This window comes from Salmo salar, chromosome 10, assembly GCF_965601325.2.
Source record: "Salmo salar chromosome 10, fSalSal1, whole genome shotgun sequence".
In the NCBI taxonomy this organism is placed as follows: Eukaryota; Metazoa; Chordata; class Actinopteri; order Salmoniformes; family Salmonidae; genus Salmo; species Salmo salar.
In genome coordinates this window covers 24,002,269-24,008,430 of record NC_138300.1, presented here as the reverse complement: position 1 = coordinate 24,008,430, position 6,162 = coordinate 24,002,269, and positions in this window count along the sequence as shown.

The following is a 6,162-nucleotide window of genomic DNA, read 5'->3' as shown; positions in this document are numbered from 1 at the left end:
TTTTTTCCCTCATCAATCGACACACTACCCCATAATGACAAAGCAAAAACAAGTTTTTAGAAATGTTTGCAAATGAAAAAAATGATATCGCCTTTACATAAGTATTCAGACCCTTTACTCAATACTTTAAGGCACCTTTGGCAGTGATTACAGCCTCGTCTTGGGTATGACGCTACAAGCTTGGCACACCTGCATTTGGGGAGTTTCTCCCATTGTTCTCTGCAGATCATGTCAAGCTCTCTCAAGTTGGATGGGGAGCGTCGCTACACAGCTATTTTCAGGTCTCCAGAGATGTTTGATCGGGTTCAAGTCCGGGCTCTGGCTGGCCAGTTTTCATCAATGATCTCTCTGTACTTTGCTCTGTTCATCTTTCCCTTGATCCTGACTTGTCTCTCAGTCCCTGCCGCTGAAAAACCTCCCCACAGCATGATGCTGCCACCACCATGCTTCACCGTAGGGATGGTGCCAGGTTTCCTCCAGACGTGACGCTTGGCATTCAGGCCAAATAGTTCAATCTTGGTTTCATCCGACCAGAGAATCTTATTTCTCATGGTCTGAGAGTCTTTAGGTGCCTTTTGGCCAACTCCAAGTGGACTGTCATGTGCCTTTTACTGAGGAGTGGCTTCTACCTGGCCACTACCATAAAGGCCTGATTTGGTGAAGTGCTGCAGAGATGGTTGTCCTGAAAGGTTCTCTCATCTCCAATGAGGAACTCTGGAGCTCTGTCAGAGTGACCATTTGGCTTCTTGGTCACCTCCCTGACCAAGGCCCTTCTCCTCTGATTGCTCAGTTTGGCTGGGTGGCCAGCTCTAGGAAGAGTCTTGGTGGTTCCAAACTTCTTCCATTTAATAATGATGGAGGCCACTGTGTTCTTGGGGACCTTCAATGCTGCAAAAATGTTTTTGTAACCTTCACCAGATCTGTGCTTCCACACAATCCTGTCTCGGAGCTCTACGGAAAATTCCTTCGACCTCGTGGCTTGGTTTTTGCGCTGACATGCACTGTCAACTGTGGGACGTTTATATAGACAGCTGTGTGCCTTTCCAAATCATGTCCAAACAATTGAATTTACCACAGGTGGACTCAAAGTTGTAGAACATCTCAAGGACGATCAATGGGAACAGGATTCACCTGAGCTCAATTTCAAGTCTCATAGCAAAGGGTCTGAATACTTATGTAATGTTTTTTTATTTTTAATATGCACTGTATAGGGATATGTCAATCTAGAACAGGATTATCTATTTTGGATGCAATTTGAATGGAGTTGGAGAGAGTGTGCTTCGGTGCACTGATTTTAAAGCAAAAGTATTCGAGTGATAGGCTGCAATAATAAAACAATTAAAAAATCATTTAAAAAAACAAGGTGACCCCGGAAAGCCAGATGGAGATACATAAATTAGACACGAATTTCATCTTTATATTACTGTAGCATAGGATATGCTGCAGCAAATGTAGGCGTACCTGTCAATTATATTAAGTCTATGGTGTGCCTGTGTATTGTGGGGGGGAAACTTCATGCCTTACTGTATGTGAGGATTGGTCTCCAAGGCAACTAAGGAGAATTGGGGGAAGACAGCCATTGTTGTTACCATCGGGTTCTATTTTTTTTTTTTATGTGCTGTGGACGTGTAATGCCTCTGACTCACCAGCCGTCGTGTCCGTCTGTGAGGGTGAATGGAGCGTCCTCCTCCATGCAACACACAAACTGCTGGAACAACAAATGCTGTGCTGCGGCCTCCTGGCATGTTAGCTCTCCCACTGAGCTTTGGGTCAGAGGGTTTTTATCTGTTATTTCTACTCTCCACCACTCTGCTCCCGTCTCACTTCCTGTTCTTCCAGGGGTCCAACAGAGTTGTTTGTGGCTGAGGCACAGAGAATTAAAGGAGTGGGTCTCAGGACACAGTCATGGTTCGACTCCCTATGGTCTCTCAAGGATAATTGGCCACTTTCCTGTGCTCTGATTTTCATGTCCTCCTTGGGAAGAACAAGTAAGGTGTACCATTAAATCATTTGTGTAATTCACAGGTATGACCGAGGGCAAGGGCTTGTTTTCTCTGGTTTAATTGGAAGACTTCAGTGTTCTTTAAATTCTCAAACGGATAGAGAGATGCTGGCTGTGGCCATTAATGTGCACAGGACAGCCACATTAACCTTTTCCCTCTGTATCTGTCTCTAGGTCCCTGTCTCAGCCTACAATGGTTCTTTGGATATAGGCTATCTATGGCCTTAATTTGGTATTGAATTGGCTTACCTAATAATATAAAGAATATGGTGTGTGTACACCACTGTACCAAATAGACTCAGGGAGTGTAACTAATATTACAGCCCTGCTAGCCCTGCTCTGGTGGAGCTACACTGCTGTCTGACTGCTGTAGACAACTGTGACCCTCTCAATTACCTTAATCAGGGTGTTTTACCAACAGTGACTGGGTAAGAGGTCAAACAGTCATCTGCAATCTATAATAAATGGTATTGGTTATGTCATGAGAAAATGACACTGGCAGTGGACTGTAACAGGTTGACCTGGTTGCAGCAAAGTGTACAATTGAATAATTATTAGGATCCTCATTCTTCCTGGGGTCCAAACATGGTTAAAACAGTTACATCAAAACACAATGGCCTACATCGTAAATAAAACAAAACATCATACAAGATATTACATTATTACACTTATAAAATATAAATTCCACAATGCCATAGCATTACAATGTGTGTGTGTGTATGCATATGTGCATGTCATGTCCGCGTTGTGTCAGGAGGTGTTGTGTTTTCAGATTTTACTGCTCGCTTGAGTTACTTGATGTGGAAGAGTTCCATGTAGTACTGTGCATTTCCCAGAGTGTCTTCTGGACTTGATGACTGTGAAGAGACCCCTGGTGGGGGTTATGTATGGGTGTCTGAACTGTGTGTTAGCTGTTTGAACAGACAGTTCTTTACTTTAACACGTCAATACCTCTCACAAATGTCAAGTTTTATTAGTTGTATGTATGGGATACACAAGGTATACACCGTTCAATGAAATAAGCAACGCTTATGTATGCTTGGGGAAGATCATTTTCACCATAGAAATGCACCTTTCTAATAAAAGCATTACATGCATAATTGCATTTACGGTCACTTTTGATAATGGTCTTTTCCGCTAATGGAACATTCACGCTTAACCTACTACCATGTGCGCATTGCTGTGCTTACAATGTGAAGAAATAGCCTAAAGGTTGATCAAGATGTTAAGCTAAATGTTCTGATCTGTTGTCAGCCACATTGCATTTTGAAGTTAGTGGTTGTATTCATTTGGGCTCTATCGCCTCCCACAACTGTCCCAGACTAAGCTTTGAATATTTATTTCCTGCACAGAATAGAAATGGTCGACTTTTGTACTATGTGGGATAGTAGATTGACATAGGCTAGTGCTTTTGCTGTTCGTTAGGCCTACTCATCTTGTTGGCTGACGAAAGTAAATGTGGACAGTTCTTCCAATATCTTCAATATGCACCTCAGAATTGGATAAGGACGTGCTGAGTTGCATCCCTGAAGTGTCTGTCTTCACTTGTAGCCTGTGAGAAAGACCCGATCACCTGATGGAGAGCTATGTGAGTGAGAGGTGCTTTGGAGTACGCAGCACTCAGGGAGACGGAAACAACGGCCACTGGCTGCAAAAGGCATGGATTTGTTTTGGGTGCATTATGGCAACACAAAGGGGAGGCCGCCAATAAATTCTAGGCATTATCAAGTGCTTATCAAATTGTGAATGGGTGACTGATGTAGTGTGTACAGCATGTGCAAAAAAACTAAGCAGAGCTCATGCCTTTCAAGCGACTTTTTTCAAATCATCATTAGAGTCGCATCATGCAGCCTTACAATGTATTAACCTGTTATGGCTAGGGGGCAGTATTTTCACGGCCGGATAAAAAACGTACCCGATTTAATCTGATTATTACTCCTGTCCAGAAACTAGAATATGCATATAATTATTAGCTTTGGATAGAAAACAATCCAAAGTTTCTAAAACTGTTTGAATGGTGTCTGTGAGTATAACAAAACTCATTTGGCAGGCCAAAACCTGAGAAGATTCCATGCAGGAAGTGCCCTGTCTGACAATTTCTTGCCCTTCTTGATTATCTCTATCCAATACAGGGGATCTCTGCTGTTACGTGACACTTCCTACGGCTCCCATGGGCTCTCAGAAGGCGGCAAAAAGCTGAATCGTGGCTTTGCAGGCTCTGGCTGAAAAACATTAGCGTGTTTGGATAGTGGCTGGTCACAGTACTGTGAGACTCAGGCTCGTGCACGAGTTGACTCCATGTTTTATCTTTGAACGAAAACCACCACTCCCGGTCGGAATATTATCGCTTTTTTACGAGAAAAATGGCATAAAAATTGATTTTAAACAGCGGTTGACATGCTTCGAAGTACGGTAATGGAATATTTAGAAATTATTTGTCACGAAATGCGCCGTGCGCGTGACCCTTCGTCACCCTTGGATAGTGTCTTGAACACACGAACAAAACGCCGCTATTTGGATATAACAATGGATTATTTTGAACCAAACCAACATTTGTTATTGAAGTAGCTGTCCTGGGAGTGCATTCTGACGAAGAACACCAAAGGTATTCAAACTTTTCTAATAGTAAATCGGAGTTTGGTGAAGGCTAAACTTGCTGGGTGTCTAAATAGCTAGCCCTGTGATGCCGGGCTATGTACTCAGAATATTGCAAAATGTGCTTTCACCGAAAAGCTATTTTAAAATCGGACACCTCGATTGCACAAAGGAGTTCTGTATCTATAATTCTTAAAATAATTATGTTTTTTGTGAATGTTTATCGTGAGTAATTTAGTAAATTCACCGGAACTGTTCGGTGGGAATGCTAGTTCTGAACATCACATGCTGATGTAAATAGCTGGTTTTTGATATGAATATGAACTTGATTGAACAAAACATGCATGTATTGTATAACATAATGTCCTAGGGTTGTCATCTGATGAAGATCATCAAAGGTTAGTGCTGCATTTAGCTGTGGTTTTGTTTTTTGTGACATTATATGCTAGCTTGAAAAATGGGTGTCTGATTATTTCTGGCTGGGTACTCTGCTGACATAATCTAATGTTTTGCTTTCGCTGTAAAGCCTTTTTGAAATTGGACAGTGTGGTTAGATAAAGGAGAGTCTTGTCTTTAAAATGCTGTAAAATAGTCATATGTTTGAAAAATTGAAGTTTTTGTATTTTTGAGGAATTTGTCATTCGCGCCACGCCTATCATTGGATATTGGAGCAGGTGTTCCGTTAGCGGAACGTCTAGATTTAAGAGGTTAACCTCTCTTGGGTAGGGGGCAGTATTTTCACGTCCGGATAAAAAAACGTACCCGATTTTAATCTGGTTATTACTCCTGCCCAGAAACTAGAATATGCATATAATTATTAGCTTTGGATAGAAAACAATCCAAAGTTTCTAAAACTGTTTGAATGGTGTCTGTGAGTATAACAAAACTCATTTGGCAGGCCAAAACCTGAGAAGATTCCATGCAGGAAGTGCCCTGTCTGACAATTTCTTGCCCTTCTTGATTATCTCTATCCAATACAGGGGATCTCTGCTGTTACGTGACACTTCCTACGGCTCCCATGGGCTCTCAGAAGGCGGCAAAAAGCTGAATCGTGGCTTTGCAGGCTCTGGCTGAAAAACATTAGCGTGTTTGGATAGTGGCTGGTCACAGTACTGTGAGACTCAGGCTCGTGCACGAGTTGACTCCATGTTTTATCTTTGAACGAAAACCACCACTCCCGGTCGGAATATTATCGCTTTTTTACGAGAAAAATGGCATAAAAATTGATTTTAAACAGCGGTTGACATGCTTCGAAGTACGGTAATGGAATATTTAGAAATTATTTGTCACGAAATGCGCCGTGCGCGTGACCCTTCGTCACCCTTGGATAGTGTCTTGAACACACGAACAAAACGCCGCTATTTGGATATAACAATGGATTATTTTGAACCAAACCAACATTTGTTATTGAAGTAGCTGTCCTGGGAGTGCATTCTGACGAAGAACACCAAAGGTATTCAAACTTTTCTAATAGTAAATCGGAGTTTGGTGAAGGCTAAACTTGCTGGGTGTCTAAATAGCTAGCCCTGTGATGCCGGGCTATGTACTCAGAATATTGCAAAATG